At 29.8% G+C, this 20,280-nt stretch overlaps 1 long non-coding RNA gene across 2 annotated transcripts; it reads left to right on the top strand.

Annotated features, from left to right (window-relative positions):
* The first annotated feature begins 4,987 nt into the window (after positions 1-4,987).
* Positions 4,988-11,709, top strand: LOC148199858 (uncharacterized). Of its 2 annotated transcripts, none has more exons than XR_015785453.1 (3): positions 4,988-5,123; positions 5,628-10,856; positions 11,220-11,709. It is a non-coding gene; the product is annotated as an uncharacterized LOC148199858 (long non-coding RNA). The 2 variants fall into 2 exon arrangements; XR_015785454.1 differs by having other exon boundaries at positions 10,942-11,709.
* Positions 11,710-20,280: the final 8,571 nt, after the last annotated feature.

Below are 20,280 nucleotides of genomic sequence, written 5' to 3'. Positions count from 1 at the left end.
ATCCCTGAAAAGATACGAAATTAATATCTCTAAATCTGTAACTCCAATTTCCAATCTGAACGGTCAAAGTAATTCACTATGTGTTATAAACTACATATTACAATTTCCAGTTGATCTAACAGTTAACTAGATAGATATTGAAGTTTTACCGAGGTAACTCAGGGACAAAATTTTAAGTGGTTTTCGGTTATACTCAAAATGCGGAATGAATTCCTCTAAGCACAGACATCTAATTACAAATCTGAACGGTCATGATGACTTAATATGTCTTATGAACTACATACTAAAGTTTGAGCTCAATCTAACAGTAAATGAAATATATCTAAAGTTTTTACCATGATAACTTAAGAACATAAATATAGTGTTCATCAGATTTTTCAAACCTTCAAAATTTCTTTCTCAAAATATATCCAATTTTCAGGTTGATCTAACGGTCAAATAGGTCAGAATCTATATTTTACCGAGGGGATGCAGGATTTATTTCTCCAAGTAGAGATTTCTAATTGATGATCCGAACGGTCAAAGTAAAGAAATAGGTCTTAGGATTCATATATTAAACCTTTAGCTAAATCCAATGGTAAAAACAATTAAAAGGAAGGTTTTACCACACTAATTCGAAAATAAGAAAATTATAATCATGAAAACTAAATTTATACAAATGAATAGATAACTACCATTACCAAAATTTTAACATGTTCATAACTCATATTCATAATCATAACATATATAAAATCATATATAAGAAGGATTAGCTCCCCTACCTCTATTCCAGACTTCTCTTGTTCCGAATTTGTTTCCCCGAAAATCCTCCAGAGCCTCTACTCTTCTTGCAACTAAAATTTCTTCCTAACTCTTTCTTCTTTATTTCTCAAGGTTTCTCACTTGATTCTTACTCTCTTCCTAACAAGAATATTTAAATTTAACAAACAACTTTCTCATGACTTTCTTATATCAAACCTAAAAGACTCTTAAACCCAAAAAAAATACTTATATTATATCACAGTAATATTTCATTACAATTCAAATCAATTAAACAATCATTCATAACCTTCAATTTCACAACATTCCAAATATATAATATAGATTATAAATATTACAATATCTTAAAATGTAGTAGTTAGTTTCCATTACCTATTAGGAGCTAAAATAACTCTAAAGAACTCAAATAACCTCCATAAATCAAATAACTATGTGCTTTTATAAATCACTGAATCATGATTAGGATATGCCATTAGAATCACTAAATCAAGATATTCTTTAATATCTTTGAAACTGAGAAACAAACAATAATTTCTCGTTCTTTTACATAGGTTGAATGTGATTTTATGATGACAACTACATATGAAGAAAATTAATGACTTGATGAATAAAATCTCAGTAAATTTTCTTACCATAAAACCTATCATATCTAAAGGATTTAATATCAATTAACATCAAGTTTCTAATCAATTTATATAAATGTCTTTATTAAATACATATTGTTTACTTTCCTTGAGTCTATTCAACACGCGAGATTTGTCAGAACCCATTAAAAATCCATTAAAACCCCATCTTAGTGGATTACATGTGTCAAGGAAGGGGAGCTGGAAATCAGAAAGTTGAAAACAAGTGGTTGCGGGAGAGTTCACGTTCGTTTTTGGTGACGACAGTAGTTAATGCCAAATTTTCAAATGTTGTACTACTTCTCTGCATGCTTACCTTCTTCTCTAAATCTCTGAAACCATTTTCTCCTCCTTCTCTCTAAGATTTCTTCATCTTCTCTCTACAAAATCTTACTCTTTTCTTCCTCCGATCATTAAACAGACCACACTTAAGCATTTCCGGCGTCGAGGGCGTTAGTTTGAACCGATCAGTTTTCGATTCTGAGCTGGTAAGTTCATCTCTCCCTCAGCCGTGTGGTTTCCTGGACATGCAAACCAAGTTTTGGTTTCATGTGTTGATCACTATTCTAAAATGAGTGATTCTGATAGTGTTATGATCTTTACTTGATTTAGTTTCGCAAGTTGTCGAGCGTTGAGGGTAGAAGGATCTGTAGAGGTGAACCAGTAACCATATCAGTGAGCGTTTGGTCACGTTAAGAGGTAAGGAAAACTTATATAATTTGATTCAGTTTGTTGCTTTGAATGGATGCATGTTCGTTGATTGCTGAATGAATATGAAATATGGTTGTTACTGCATTGTTGGCTGTATGAGTATATGAATCTAAGAGATGAGAAGCTGGAATGATATTGTGTTTAATGATTTGGTTGATGATGAAATGTTGTATGTTGTTTAAAATTATTGATGATTAATGAAAGCTATGAAATGGGTAGGGATGTTGTCGAGAGTCAGTATTGACCATTCAGTTATACTTGAGTATTCAGTCTTGGACCAAGCGTTCGTTTTCAGTAGCGTTCGTTCTTAATATGTGTTTGGTATTAGACCAGCGCTCGTTCGATATAGTGTTCGATTTTCTTGAGGACTCGGTTGGAACTGGATTCTTTCATTTGGATGGAATCCCAGTTGAGGACCGAGCGTCTTCGTTTTGTAATATTTGAACATAAGCTTTCAACCAAGGATATTCGTTCCTTGGTATTTGGTTATAAACTTCAGTATATCTATATGTATTTGTATATTTCGTTCGTTCTTGAACACTAGTTAAACGATATCTCATATTTATCAAGCCTTGATTCTATAAGTTAAGTAGTGCTCGATCTTACACCAAGCGCTCGTATTAAGTAGTGATCGGTCTTACACCAAGCGCTCGTACTAAGTAGTGCTCGGTCTTACACCAAGCGCTCGTACTAAGTAGTGCTCGATCTTACACCAGGCGCTCGTTCTCATTTCCGTAATCTATCTTTATAATAAGAGTGTTCGTCCAAACTCAATAGTGTTCGCTCTCTAAAGTGTTCGGTCTTCGACTGACATTCGGTTTCCTTGATGTTTAACTCATTAAGAAGCTAAGTATTTATTGGCGTTCGGTTTCTTCATATGATTCCGTCAAGTACTATTATTTGATGTCCTACAGTATCAACTTCTATGGTGTTCGGCCTAGAGTCTTAGTACTCGGCCTGGGCTTATTGGCGTTCGGTCTAAACTCTCATGAGTCAGTTCATTAAATTGGCTCACCTTGTAACTGACGTTTGATTCTATTAGTCTTTGAGAAGTATTATTGTAAGTGCTCTCTTTCACAACCCGATAGTAACTCTCTCGGTTTCGATCTGTTTTGGAAACTGGAGACCTCTCGATCTCACTCTAAGTATTCGGTCTTGTCTATGTTGAATATTAACGTTCGATATTCGATATCCTGTGGGATCTGTATTCAAATTGGTTTGGTTTAAGGTTTTGAAAATGAAAGATGATGGAATATGATATGGATGAAATGACTTTGGTTATGAAAGAGTGTTCCGGGGAGGAATATCTCATGATTGATATTGGAATGGTAAAGTATGAATGTGGATAAAGCTAAGCTGGCGGTTCATCCTGATATTCCGTGATTACTCGTTTCTCACGTAGAGAATGGTAAGTCATGTGTAGGAATGGAAGGAGGTCCTATTCCTTATGGTTAACTTGGACAGATAGGATTAACCTCGGGTGGCAGCTGTTGAGGGTATCCCAATTACTACATCACCCGGGTGCACGAACGTCGTAGCTACACAGAATTCATACAGTCCGAACGGTCAGGGTTAAGTGTTGGTCTTTGCATGCAAGAATGAATTATTTATCCTGTTTAATTGATTTGAGTTAAATATATGTTGATACTTGAATTGAATTACATAAGCTTACCCTATTTCCTGTCTTGTCCGTTTTGTACGTTCGGTCGTTTGTCCTGTTGCAATGATCATCCGTATGTGAGTAGAAGGAGAAGAGCTATTGGAAGAAGCACTGGAAGAAGAAAGTTTGGTCGAAGTAGAAGTTAAGACCGAACAGTAGAACCGTTCGGTCAGTAGTTAGTTTATTTGTATGATGACCGTTCGATTATCTTTTACCTTCTTCTTTGGTATGACCGTTCGGTATAGGAAGTGTTATAAACCGTTCGGTCTAGATTGTTTATTTGTACATACTTTTAACATTCTCGTTATTTTGTATGGCCGTTCGGCCATAAGCGTACGTCCTATCTTTTGTAAGACTGATCTGTAGTATTATTAACATGTGATTATTCTATTATATAGTTTTATACTGTATTTTTGGGATGTTACAATATTCATATAAACATTCTGACTCACAAAGTTTTCATGTAACAAAAATTTATTTTCTCTAAGGACATGTACGTATTAAAGGATAATTTTTCTTTTATTAATAATAAGGAATATATTACTTATAAAGTAATTGGGTGTTTCAATCATTTTACACATGTAAAAGAAAATACACAGATAAAAACCAAATGTATGTATCTATAACGTAAAAGGAAAAAATTTAGTTGAATCAGACCCATACACACGTCTAAAACCAAAAGATAATGACATTGTGCATAAGTCATGTTCTGAGAAAAAACTTATGTTAAAAAGAGGTTATAACGTGGTTTGAAAATTTCTGATCCATTTGCATGGTCTTTTCTTTCTTTCACTTTCAAGTAACATGTTTTTGTCATATGTAACATTACCACGAAGTTTCTTTTTATAATAGTTTTTTTAGGCTCCTCATTTATACAATTCTTCAATTACAAGCCGTTAAATTAACATATTATTGTTTTGTAAGTAAATTTGGATTAAGCTCTATTAAGTAAAATATAATTGGAATTTTCAAGTGATTAGATAAGAAAAAAAAATTACAAGTGATTAATTTTAGATTGTTAAAAAAACTTGATAAATAATTTATATCATAATATGATGGTGCAAAAGTTAAGAACAATAAAAGCAAGTTGTTTTTTCTGTTCATTTTTTCTACGAAAACTTGCTCCGTTCATTATCATTATTGATGTCCATTTCTGTGGAAAATTTCATTGAAAGCTCCAATAGAAATAAAATTTTGGTTTGGTGACTGAAGCAGAATGTGTCTATATATATTAACTGGGTTTGGGTAGCAATAAAACGCACATAAACTGAGGATGGCTTGGGTCACTCTTTCTTCTATGTCTTTATCTTTTTTCATTCTTCTCATAATCACCTTCACTTCCTTCATGCAACCAATTCCAGTCACTGCAGGTTTGTCTCTCATTATTCAATCATCCAAAACTTTACAAAAAATAATATTTGAATAGCACTAATAATCTAATGTTTAGTGTGAAAACATAGTTTTAAATTGTGATGTGTGGATGCCAACGTTGTTTCATCATGATCCTTCATATTACACCAAATTCGGTTTACATGTTATAGATACTATTAAGAGAAAGGGATACTCTATAGTTTTGAGTCAATTTTATCTAAAATATATGATATTCTAAAATATTTTATTGATATGAATTTGAACCCTTGCTCACTTACCATTAGATACCATAATAGTTATAATGCACACCGTAATATATAAAAAAATGTACAAGTGTAATGATTAAATTTGGATATGATAAGATACATGTATATAGTAACTTGATATGTTTATTTTAAATATAATATATATATATATATATATATATATATATATATATATATATATATATATATATATATATATATTAGATTCACATCATAAAAACTTGTTTAAATTTGTAGATTTGAAGATAAGAAAGTTGGGTGTTCAACCAAGCCCACCTCCTGCACCCAAGTTGGGAATCGGATTCAAACCACCTGTATATAAACCACCTGTTTATAAACCACCACGTTCTAAACCTCCACCTTCCGGCTAACTTTACCTTCGCCTCCGATTTCCATGGCATAAGATCTTCAATTATTACTCATCTATGCTCCTTTTCTACTTTCTATCATTTCTTTCACTGTTTTATTTTATACACTAGTTTCATGTGTAATATAAATAACATTATTATGTCAAAATGTTATTCCAAACGTTCAAAAGGGGAAAGACAGTATTTAGTGTATAACTTTTCTTCCTCGTTCAAATAAAATTATAATTATTTAATTTAGAAATACTTAATATTACTTAAATTTTATTATAAGATTTATCCTCATCTCCATTGAATAAGATATATCATTATCTTACTTTTTTTTAATATTAATTAATTATTTCTTATTAAAAAATAACAAAGACAACAAGTAAAACATAATATTATCAAATATTTAATATCAAAAAAATATTTTTTTCACTTTTTTCAGCCTTTATTGGGTCACCTCCACCTCCAATTTCCATTGCATAAGATCTTCAATTATTAATCATCTATGCTCCTTCAGCTACTTTGTTTCTCATCATGTGTTTCTGCTTTATACTACTGGGTTATATGATTAAAATAACGTTATCATGTCAAAATTTGATCCCAACCATTTATGGGAAAATTAGATTCAATGTAGGAAAGATACTACTTATTTTATATTTTGGTATGTCTCACTACGAAAAAAAGGTATTTATTGGTAGCCATCGTTTTGTAGCGGTTAAAAATATTGCTAGAAATATGTATATTTATGTTAATTTCTTTTTATTAAATAAACTTATATAAAAATCAAGTTATATAAATGTCTTTATTGAATATATATTGTTTATTTTCCTTGAGTCTATTCAACAAGTGAGATTCATGTAAACATTCTGACTTAAATTTTTAAAGTAGCAAAAAATTATTTTCTCTAAGAACAAGTATGTATTAAAGGTTAAGGTTTTCTTTATTATTTATATTAATTATAAATTATTTGGAGGGTTTCAATCATCTCACACATATAAAAGAAAATGACACAAAGATAAAAACTAAATGTATGTATCTATAACGTAAAAAGAAAAAAATTTAGATGAATCAGACCCATACACACATCTACAACAAAAAAACAAAAAAAAAATTAACATATTATTGTTTTGTAAGTAAATTTGGATTCAAGCTCTATTAAGTAAAATAAAATTGGAATTTTATAAGTGATTAGATAAGAAAAAAAATTACAAGTGATTAATTTTAGATTCTTAAAAAGATTTGATAAATAATTTATATAATTATATGATGGTGCAAACGTTAAGAACAAAAGCAAGATATTTTTTCTTTTCATTATTCTACCAAAACTTTGTCCGTTTATTATCATTTTTAACTTGTCTTTTTATTTATTTATTTACTATTAATTTTTCTTACCATGTTTAAAATAAGGGGTTTAAATAGTTTTTGTCCTTAGCTTTAGTAAAAATTGGAATTTGTTCCTTTCTAAAACTTTGAGATAACTTAGTCTCTCAACTTAAAATATGTGTTAATTTAGTCCTTTTAACTAAATTTTGTGAAATTTTATCAACATTTTAAACGCATTTCATATTATCATTTGAATTGTTTATTCTGTTTGACATATTTATATTTTAATGTTAATTGAGAAATATATTTGCAACTTTAATTAAAGTTTACAAAATTTAGTTAAAATAATTAAATATATATCATTCTAAAGACTGAGATCTAAATTAGTCTAAAGTTTAAGAAAAACTAATTTAAATTTTTACTAAAAAAATTAAAAAATAAAAATATATTTAACCTAAAATAAGATAACAGAAAGAAGGAAAAGGATATAATTGGAACTTAAAAATGTTCTGTGTCTAGTAGTGAGTTTTTTGGATCAAGACGAAGGTATCAGGCTTTTTGTTTTTGTCAGCATGAGCATTATTGGGTCTTAACCTTCAAATTATGTTATAAACCATTTCTATTGGCACCTGCAAAATTACTATTAAAACGCTCCAATTTTTCAGAAGTCTTCCTTACATATTTTAACTAGATTTTGTCAAGATATTCAATTGAAATATTCTCCAATACATAACTTTTATTAAAGTTTTAAAATAAAAGTTTTACGACAAAATTCCACATAACATTGAGAGATGATTGCAGGAAATGTTTGTTTAAATAAGACTTTTACTTCTATATTTTCTAAAATTGTCATGCACAGTACATTTTACAAGATATTATACTTATGAAAAAGAATTCATTATACTTATCACTTGATTAATCTTATTAGTCATTTAAAATAAAATAAAACAATAAAAATTAAACAATTCTTTTCACCGCCCTTCTAGTAAGTAAATAATTCTTAGTCAAGTCAAACATAACAGTTTCACTGCATAATCTAAGTTTGCATTTAATTATAACAGTTGAATCTTATTCGTGCAGGAAATTCATTCAACTAATTTTTTGCTTCAAAATTATTATATTAAATGGTACTTGTAATGGGCACGAATGAAGATAAAGAAGAATTAATAAAGAAAAATTATACTTTGATATATATAAATTTTTTACATTTATATACTATTATCTTTTTTACTTTTTTTTCTTTTTAAAAATATTAACTATCATATTTTTAATGAATGTGTGTCATCTACCATTTATCATAATAAAAGGAAGTTTTGGTCTGACTCATACATGTGGTGTTGTTGCTGGTTGAGTTTCAGTTTCAGAGTATTTAACAGTAGCTCGTCTTGTAGCAGCAATATGCTCAATCATTGTTCTGTGAAGGAACCAATTTTGCAGACATGCTAGCAAAACTTGGAGCTTCAAACCAATTGATTTCATATACACAATTCATTTTAATTTTTCTTTTATAAAAATTTTTGTCAAAAAAATCATAATAAAATCCTAATAAAACTGTGGTTTCTTTTCAGGTTTAATATATATTTTGGTTTCTAGATTTATTAGGTTTGTTAAAGTGATTTTACTTTACCTTCAAGAGTATATTGGGAGTATTTCAACCCGTTTACAAAAATATACATGATAGAAAATCATTTTAAAGAAATTGCAAAATTACAAAAGATAAAGAAAGACAATAGAAAAATATAAAGAATACACAACAATCTTGATTATTGTTGCTCTATAATTATTTATATCTACTTCACACAAACAAAACATTAATACTTCTTAAGAAGTGAGAAAAAAAATCGTTGAAATATAGCTTGAATATATAAAAGGTTTCAAATAATACAAACTTTGATATTTTAGTTATGGTGATATTTCATAGTATATTAATCAGCTCTCATATCTGTATATATGTATGTGTTCTAGATTATATCAACTTTTCATCTTACTACTACACTTTGTGTTATAGCTTCTATGGGAAAAAAATATGATATTAAGTTCAACTTTAGTTGGAGAATCCAAATGAATACTATATTTTTGTTTACCTAAATTGTACATATATCAGAGGTTGGATGCAAGAAAAACTTAGTCAAATTTTGCTAAGATTTTTATTTGTGATGTGAGGTATATATCATTAGTTTTAGAGACTTTTTCTGTTTCTAATAATTAATATTCCCACTCACCCACTAAGTGACGAGCCAAATCTCATGGAATATATAGTCATGGAATCTCAATTCCCTTCACTTGGATTAACACACGACAACTGCAACACTATATAGCTTTCTTTAATAATCTCTCAGCCATGATTTTGTGGGGACTCCATGTACTGTTGCAATTCCAACTACCTAATATTATGTTTTCTTTCTTTAAGAACATGCGAAGTAACAGTTTTCTTTTCGTTACAAATGTCTGCATCAAGAATCTCTTAATTAAAACAAATTCATAACATATTCGTATTGTGTTTTAATTACATCTTCTCGCTTCTGTCCTTTCAATGCAACAATTCAGCGACCAAAGTCTCAAATCCATGTTACTTAAAACATCTCGATTCGTTGCATTTCGTTTTGAAAATAGAACCTTATTCTTACAGACACACTGTTCTTCAATAAGAAAAGACTAGAAGAAGAGTCCTGCAGCTGCATTTTCTGATGACATTCAATGATAATACAATAATAAGACAAAAACTTACGTATTTTTAGAAATATTACTCCTCTAATCTTAGAGTTTTATTCTGATAAGTTATGTTAATGTTCATTTCTTGTTGTTAAGAATTAGAGTTGAAAATTTTATGTTAAATAAGATAACTAGTACACAACTAGAATTTATAAATTTATTGTTTTAAAGTTTTAGATTTAAAATAATATTCTGATTTTTATATTTACTTATTCTAAACTTAATAATACTGAATTTTTCAATGATTTCTCTCTATAAAAATCTCATTAACAAAATAAACTATAGTATGAAAAATAATTACAAGAATATATATATATTTTCCGTAAGTTTTGTCGAATAGTGTATTGCATAGCCACCACCATATATGTGATGGAATTTAGATAGTGGGGTGACCCACTTGATTGTTGCCATTATTTTGGTTTTAGATTTTATTCAGTTTAAACAGTTTAATCACATGATTATATGTGTCTAAAACCTGCAAAAGTGGTTTAATTAAACCCTAAGGTTTCATCTCAAAATTAATCATCGTGATGAGTTCTCTTTCCGTCATTCTCATTCCGTATCCTTCATACAATTGCACATGCAAATGTTCTTTTATCAGCTAGTTAGCCATTACTGATGAAAAGTGCTTTTTATATTCTGAATGCCCTTTGGCCTTTACAATTCGTGTAAATCTCAAGAATTCGTGGTCTAAACGCTATGTACATATGATAAGTAGTTTTCAAAGATACCAACCATAATTCCACCAAAAGCCACCAAGATATTTGCAGCAATAATGAGATGCTGTTTGGTTAATTTTGATTAGTTTCTTACTCACTCCAACTTTTTCCCACCGAGAACCTTTTTTTGGCCAATCAAGTTGGTCATATGGCACCCAAAAAAAATTCCAAGAAAACCCTAAGAAATGACCACACGTGAAGAATCGTCCTAAACCCAAAAAGGGAAAGTCCAAAAGGTTCCAAAGAGATATAAGTCTTCTCCAATGGCAGACCACAGTGTCCACATTCTGTGGCAGCTTATATGGTCTCTGATTCCCAGCCACCGAGAGGGCCCAAATGAGACATGATGAAGAAAGAAGGTATGGGGTGCTGACAGGTGTTGAACATTTCTATCTTACTTTAATTCATGCAATATCCTCACTTTTTATTTTTCATATCTAGCAGCTCTGAAAGTTTTTCCATTTGCTAATGCAAGTGTGCACAAGAAAAGATAAGAAATGAGTGTTGTGGGATGCTCTTGATTTTTCCTTTTCTTCTCCATGCTTCTTTGCATCTTGTGAGAATATCCTTCTCCAATTGCCAAACACCCCTCTTCTCTGTCATGCATGTGATTCATAAATGTTGTACTCTTTTTCAATTCATGTCCTAATCTTTGTATAATAATAGGAACAATGATGTTAACAGTTAATGACTTTTAACCAAACTCTTGCTTTCACTGCCAGTGCCTTCACAGTTGTTATCATTACTCAGAAGATCACTGGTCCACACATCAAAAATATATGATCATAGCTCTGCTGCTACAGTGACAGCAAATTCCAACAGTTTGCTTGCATGGATCAGAAAATGACCCTTCAATTTGAAAACTCCTCAGCCAATTCAAATCAATAAACCAAGGTCAATCCCAACATTATATATATAATATAAAAAATTTCACAGTGAAGAATTATGTATATGGTTAATCCAGTCTAGTTTCCAACAAGAAGTTTGCTGGATGTGTAAAAAATATTTCTTGTTTTCATCTGCTCCTCCTTATTGTCTGCACTCACATCTTCAGTTTCTCCTGATCCACTGTTACATTTTGGCAACATGTGTCTTTGATTTCTATGCATCCTCATATTTATGTAATTGTAGGTTCTAGTTAATGACTTTGTAATCCTACAAAGCAATTGCTGTGCTTTTTCACCTGCTACAGAACAATTTGTTTAGAGGTAATTGTGTTTTGCACGAATTTAACATGTGAGATGTCAAGTAGTTAGCACATCTTTGGCTAGTTATTCTTGTTATCCAAAAATTAATTACCTCGAACGGAAGAAGAAAGAGAATTCATGACTAATTTTTCCATATACTTCAATTATTGAAAGTATGGTGTACTTGATGGTTTGTTCGAGGTCAGAAATTGGTCATGTAGTGGGAGATGTTATCTAGGTAAAAGTCATCAAGAAGTAGTTAAATAGATTTTGAGATATCTAAGAAGCACGTAAGAGAAGTGTTTCTAATTAGTAGATAAGAATTAAAAGTATAAGACTACGTAGATTACCGAGAGAAGTGCCATCAATTTAATAATACAATTGTTAGTTGGACGTCACAAATGCAAAGGATTCTTGCTTTATCCATTATAGATGTTGAGTATCCAACAATAACAAAAGCTAGTAAAGAATTCATGATTTCAAAGTTTGTTAAATGAGTTGGCACCAACATAAAAAGGATTTTAACATCTAATATTTTAGACCTTTTACGTACTACTTAGGTCAAATATAATTGTGAAAGACATAAATTTATATCTGATAAAATATCATACGTAAATTTAAATTTGGTGCATATATAACATACATAAATTTACATATGTGACATATATAACATACATAAATTTACATATGTGGCAAAAGACAACGTATGTAAATTTTGTCTTAATTTTTGTCTTTTTAAGCCTAAATTTACTTCCTATGAAGCATGAAAAATCTCTATATAATATAAGAAAACATCACAAAAATATTTAGAATTTTTTAAGTAGTATTGATATCTCAAATAAATATGTAAAGTATAGAAAAATTGGCCAAAAATACTAAGAAAATAAAAAATATGTAGTAAATGATGGAATTCTTAAAATTCCAGAGATTAGAGTAATTGCATTCCTCAACCCATCTACAACCACTTCCAGTTTTGGAGTGTCTCTATTAGATATGAGTGTCTCCATTAGATATGGTCGTAGTAAAAATTATGATTATTTAAAATTTTTAATCATTAAACTTTTACAACTCTAAATCTTTGACTAATATAATATATGAGATATCAACACTCTACATTTAAATACAACCTAATAGAAGTTATCACAAAAAATGTCACCGTGATTTTTCACATCCGATTTCTAGACGTCAAACATATATCCAGTGATGTAGTAATGTTAATGTGGGAATGATCCAAAAGAGTATTTTGTATAGTGATAGTGTCTGATACATCTAGCAAAATTTAACATTTCATTCTAAAAGAAAATACCTTGGTCTCTTGCTTGAGAATAAGGTGCAAGCATTGAAAAAAAAATTCTAAGAAATAAAAATCCAAAAGATATGTTGATGAAGGTAGAGTAAACAAAAGATTGAGGTGTAACGACAAATTAAAATTAGTCTTCAAGTAAAAAAATATTATTGGAATTCAACAAAATAGTGTATTTATTTCAGAGAGAGAAATTAAAAACAATTAATTAAAAACATGGTATAAATATAAGAAATAAGAGGTGTAAATATATCTCATTATGCATAAATAACATAGTTCAAAATTTATTACTAATTCTAAGAGAGAAAGAGATAATAGAGAGAAAGAAAAAGAATATTTCATTTTCCTAGATTTATTAGGGCTGAGTTGGTTGTTTTGTAAAAAATTGTTTTATAATAATCTCTTTCAAATAAAAACTCGAAACATAAACATAATTGATTGACTTTCATTATCAATTTTGTGTATAATTATTCTGCATTTTGTTCTGTTTTTTATGAATGTGATTATATGAAATGTGCGTTATTTCCTAATAATGTTAGTGAAGAACATGTGGCAAATCGATTCTTGACCCATTCACATTGTAGCTTTCTATATGTTGATTTCCCATTCTATTATTAGTTTCCCTCCACGTCTATTTATAAGAACATGGAATCCATAATCCATTTCAATTAAAATAATTATCTGTGTAAATATTCTATGTGGTTTGAGCAGCAACATTATTATTTCATAATCGCTGTTTTATTTATATAAAGGATAATTCTTTAGCAAAATATTAGTCGTGATCTTTTATTATTTCTCATGTAATTACTTTTTTGTATTAATGAAAAAATATTTGAAATATAAGACTGCGAATATTTATATTTTATTTTTGTTTTCGAATTCTTACAATGTAAACTACTTTAAATGATTTTATTTTTTTTAAATATTTCTATATGAAAATTCGTTTTAGAACATACAATAAAATTTTAACTGTTATATTTATAAGTAATTTTCTTAAGTGTGATTTATTTATTGGATTTCCCTTTTGATAATTGTGTTTTTTAAAATTTTAGTTTTAATATAATAGTAACAAATTGAAGAATTTAAAGGAATAAATAATATTTTATAATTACATTAAAGTATTCAATTTTATTGTATAATATATATATATATATATATATATATATATTCAAAGGATTTTTCATGTTGGTTTATATATTTATTTTTTAATTTTATTCTTAGGTATTCGTTTTAATAGTAAATTAAAAAAATAATATATATATATATATATATATATATATATATATATATATATGATCTAATAAAAAGTATTGAAAATAAAATTATGTCAATGTAATTTGATCGCTTTTCTTCAAACAGGTTGTTTTTCTATATTTTTAACATGATAATAAATTATTTCGAGTTTATTATTAATTACTTCAAGTAAGATCAAACCTTAATTTTATCTAAATTTTGGAGATGATCGAGTATGAACCGTGAATAGTCGATTATGTCAGTTAAGTCTAAATGCTTACTTTAATAGACAATTTAATTATAAAAAATGAATAATAGATTATGTTAGACTGTTTTGGAAAAACTAAACCTTTAAAAAACAATCAATTAAAATTGTCTTAAAGTGTTTTATGAATGGATGGAAAAATAAATTAATCAATTATCTTTAATAATAATTTATTATTATATTAATTCTTTTGAAAATTCTGTTCTATCAGAAAAACAATTTCATATTTTTTAAATCATAAAAAATGACATTTAACGTCTGTTATTTTAGCCTTTTAACGTCAGCTCTAGAACCGACGTCTTTGTGGGTAACGTTAATCAAACGCCGAACTCGAATAAGCCCGACATTTTTATAGACGTCGGTTACTGCATGACCCGACGTCTAAAGGGCTCCATGGACGCTGGACATTGCATTAACCAACGTCTACTGGAGCTCGTGTCTTTGGGTAGCGTAGTAGCACCTTCTTCCCTTTGCTAGTTTCGTCATAGAAAAGGTTGCGTCTTTTGGATCTCTTGTGGCATTTCCACTGAAAACAGAATCTGGGTCCTTGCCTAGTTCTATTAAAACTGCCAATGAAAACGAACGGTGACAATAGAACTAGGCAAGGACCGAAGTTCGATTTTGGGTTGAAACGCTATAAGACATCCAAAAGACGTAAGCTTTTCTTACGAGGAAACTAGCAAAGGGAAAATGCAGTACAACGCTACCCAAAGACACGAGAAAAACTGCACCAAAACACAACAAAAACTCATTTTAATCGGTTCAAATGAAAGATAATCAACCAAAGACTAATATAATCGGAATAAAAGTACGTTTAAATAGTTCAAAAGAAACAAAAACGCACATGAAAAAGCAATGCCGCGGAGAGAAAAGGCGATAAGGAAGACAATGAAGTGCTCGTAACAACAGGTTTGATGTCTAATTTAACAGCAAACTAGACGTCGGCTCCCCAGGTGAACCGACGTCTAATCTGGACTAGACGTCGGGGCCCTCACTAATATGACATCCAAAACAACTTTTCATCAGGCCATTTAGACGTCGGATGGCGTGATCCGACGTTTGTACGGCGGAAAAAAATAACTTTTCATCTACCTGTCAGAAATATACACGTCCGTTAGGAGGGGCACCGACGTCTATAATCGAATATAGACATCGGGGTGGCGGGATCGGACATTTCTAAGGCGGAAAAAAATGATTTTTCACCTACCTGTCAGGCATTAAGACGTTTGTTAAGAGGGGTCCCGACGTCTATAATATTATTGAATATTAGGAAGGTGATCTGGATTAACTAAATTTATATTTAGGAATAATTAGTATAAAAATTTTTGTGTGTTCTTGAATTTATGTTTGCTTATTACCATGTTTTTTTTTTGTACTCATTAATTACCACACTGAAAATCTCTTTTCATCAACCGTTTTAAGTAAATTTTTAAAGAACTATTTTTAACCAACTCACCTCTCTTGGTTGCAATTTTAGCAATTCTTTGTTTTACGATTAGCATTTAGAGTAGGTTATTGAAACTTATTCAATTTTGATCTAAAATGGCTAGTCATTTACTTACAACCATTTATTGAGTGTTCATCCATAAATGGACCTCCTCTTTTTTGTTTGGATAAAATTATCCCTTCTTAAAGACTACGATGATTTTTTTTTTTTAAATGGGTTGATAAAAAGATTTGGGATGTAATAGTAAATGGTTCCTTTAGAGCCAATAAAAATTGTTGATAATATGGTGTATTCTTAAACAATTTTTTTCATGATTCATAATGAAAATAAAAGAATCCATTATGATGTTAGAGTTAAAATTATTATTTCTTCTATTTTAGTTTTGATGAATTTTATAAAATTTTATTGTGTTTTCAACTAAAGAATTATGAGATATCTTGAAAGTCACTTATGAGAGAGGACTGAAAAAATTAAAAAAGTAAGAAAACAACACTCATATATAAAAGTATGAGATATTTAGAATACAATCAAAAGAAAGCATATATGACATTCAAAATAGATTTATTCATATAATAAATCGTCTTCTTCTTCTTGGAAAGATATTTGATAGAGAAAACTCAACATTAAGATTTTGAAAAGTCTAAATAGACCATGTGAACCAATGTCACTTTTATCTTTAAATCAGGATATCTCATTATGGTGAACATTATGACAACCTTGTTTAATAAGTTCAAAAGAGCATAAGTTGGAACTAGGAAGGTTGAAAAACATCAGAACAATTCATTCTCTCGAGTTTGTTTTTAGTGATTCTTTATTTTACATTTAATTTTTTCATCAACAAAGAATATTTATAATTATATCCTAACAATTGGGGTGCTCCAAAAAACCCATTTACTTATATCCACATAAATGCATATATAATATTGGTTTGAAGAGATAAGGAAAGGTACCTATTTACATAGTTGATTTATTTAAACAATAAGATACATACAAACTCTGACCCATTTGAGGTACTTCAAAAAACACTACAAGTCCCACTTAGTCCTTCCCTACATAAATACTCTGTCTTTCCATTACCAAAGTTCTTGTCTACCTCTTTCCTATTCCATTTTCTTCGCAGCTCCATCCTAATATGTTTGTTCCCTCTCTAGCTTATTTCTAGATTGATGTTGATTTATCATTTTACACCTAATTATATAGTGTATGAAATTATTAACATAAACAGATTATATATTTTGAAAGTAATAACATTTTCATCCCTTTCGAAAATGACAATTTTTCTTGATGAATTCAATGTTAAAATTATTGGTCTGAAACATAATATTACAAGAAACAGGACAAGTTTTGAGTGAAAAACTCTGAATTTATTGATCTGTTTTCCCTGCCTGAGAGCTTCTTGACGCTGACTTCCCAACCATGCGTATTCAAAGCAACACACAGCCATGTATGGATCTAAATAGGGTAAATCAATTGAGACAAGCCAAAAGCAATTCTCACATTCCAACTCCAGAAAATACATAATATTTAAAATACAAAAAATATACTAGCAATACTCTTTCAAATTTATTTTTATTGTTACTTAAATCTATATAAAAAAATACACACTCTTGCACATAACATGATCAATATCTAAGGATAATAAACTCTAGAATTATATTATTTGGTGTCTCCCATTTAAACATAACATTGTTTTAATATTTCTAAGTTGATCAAACAGTTGCAAACTAGTTTCTGAATATATAAGAAAATATGACATGATTAGTTTTTTACTCACACAAATTAGTAGGAACATTTCTAAGAGATTCAAACAATATATTTCTTTTCTTCAAATTGTCCTCAGTTGGCAGTTTATTACATATCTCTCTCTCATATATATGTTTGATGCCTATAACTTTATAGTTTTGTTTATTTTTTTTTTCTGTCTCTAAATAGATTAGCATTTAGGTGTGAATAAAACATTGTCCATAACTTATCTATGGAACAATTTTCTGAACCACTAGACAGTTTCACTTGCCAAGGTCCCTACGAAGACTGTTTGAATTGTGGACCCCACAGACCACTCATAGTAAGTGAAGGAGATAGACAGAAATCACAACAACTCTGCATAGAATTTGGATTGCTGTTGTAGTAGCACTTGGAAAATGTATAATGATGATCTCACAAGATTTACAGAAATCCCATTGCACATGGGTGCATATCATATCAGTAACTGTCCCAAATGCACTGAAAATGGACCCTGTGCTGCACCACATAGTACTGTATAAAAATGTTTTCAATTCCTCACGCCATTGTTGTGCCACAAAAACACCATTCCACAACCATGTTTAAGAATTACCCAGCTACCTAGGCTGTGGTCGAGAGATTAAAATCTTTCACAACCCAATTCTCATGCATGCTTTTACGTGAATGAATACATTGGAAAGTTACCTAGGGTGTCCTTTGTTCAGGGTTTTTCTCTTCTTTTTTTCATGAAAAGTGGTTACAAAATTGAGAGTACATGAAAAAGGGTCATTGGTACTAGTTAGTGGAATATTTGATGCCTCTTTCACCCATTCTCTCCATTGAGTTGAAACCTTTCTCCTTTTCATTTTTCCTATAAATAGGTGTTATTGGCCACTGAGAAACCCAAGTTCCAACTCAACTCACTCTTTCTTTCTCTCTCTCTCTCTCTCTCTCTCTCTCTCTCTCTCTCTCTCTCTCTCTCTATATATATATATATATATATATATATATATATATATATATATATATATATTTTACTTCTTATCTCTTTCTTTTCTTCTCTATACATACACACACTATAATTCACCATTTTTTTGTATATGATTTTCTTTTTCTTTCTGATGAACAGTAGGTTTGTGAGGAATGGATCTTTGGGGAAAGAGAAAGAGAGGAAGTAGTTGGTAAGGTTGTTGACAGAAGATAGAGAGCACAGATGATGATATGCAGAAACATATGGAACAGGAAAGCAATTGCGTCTCACTCCTTTGTGCTCTCTAGGCTTCTGTCATCCACCTTCACTACCCTCCATTTCTCACCACTCTTCCATTACTACAAAGGTGTAAGCAATAATAATCCTCAAGCTAAAATCATAATTTGTATATGCTGATGATCTAATTGACCTTGTTTTTCATTACATCTCAAGATTTCAGCTATTATTCATTACCATCAGTAGTTTTTTAGATAAATAGTTAGCCATTTAAAGGTCATGTACTTCTGCATTTTTTGCAGGTAGATACGCACCAGTTTTGGCAAGTGAAGATCATGAATATGTCTGTTCATGGTACGAAAAAGCTATTACAGTGACCAGCTGAAGAAGGAGTTAGCTTGAGCAAGTACTGTAATTCCTTTCCGAATACATCTTTTTAAGAATTCATAATTAAGCATAATACAATGTCTCCAATCAAAGCTTAGATATATAGATATAGATATTTCTCCATGTCTAAAAGAGTGATAAATATAAACACTTCTATATATGTCAAACACCTCATATTGTTACTTATATCTTTTCATCATATACATCATCTGGTATACTTAGATTTGTCTCTTCTTTTTTTATTCTTTTCCTCTAGTTCTCTATGTTAAGTAGCATTTGATATATCCACCATTTTTCTCTATCTAAAGCATCAAACATTTCTTTGGAGGTGGAAGTACTTATTAGTAATATATTCTCGTTTAGTTTTTTTTCTCTTTTCATGAAAACAATCACTGTGATGAGATGATTCTCTAGGAAGGACCAACTACTACCACTTGATTTGTGGAAGGACCAAAAGAAATGAGAATTTTCTGCATTGGAAGACTATGAAAGCAAATGAAACCAGTTAAAGAAAGCAACCATAATGTACGGATCCAAAATGTCCATCACATATTGTAGGGCATATACTTTGCAGAATTTTCTAAGTCAGTACCCCACAACTAATTGTTCACTGATTCGCTAAGGTGGCCTCTGTATCAGTCAATGGACCTATATGATTTACAATGGGATCAAGCTTTTCATTGCCAGAAGCACCATTGGTTGTACAATATTCACCATCAAAACAAGTTATTCTTAATAATTATGTATGTATGTATCTATAGTTTTTATTTCATCATATTTCCATGCCTTTCTCTTTACTTTACATATAACACATTCATCAGATTTATCAGTTTTTCTAACTTATTCTTTTCTCTTTTTCTCTTCTTACTATTCATGCACCCCAAAAAATATGTATAGATATAGTTTTTCCATGTAAGATAAATTAATAAGGGCTAGTGAACTCATTAAACTAATTAAACGTTATATATAAAGGAGTTCAACTTTTCAGTAAAGTGAGAAATATTGTAATTATTATTTAAAATATCAAAGTAA

Source organism: Vigna umbellata, chromosome 4, assembly GCF_029865625.1.
Source record: "Vigna umbellata cultivar VRB3 chromosome 4, Vumbellata_1.0, whole genome shotgun sequence".
NCBI classification, from domain to species: domain Eukaryota; kingdom Viridiplantae; phylum Streptophyta; class Magnoliopsida; order Fabales; family Fabaceae; genus Vigna; species Vigna umbellata.
This window is presented reverse-complemented; position numbering and strand designations above follow the sequence as displayed.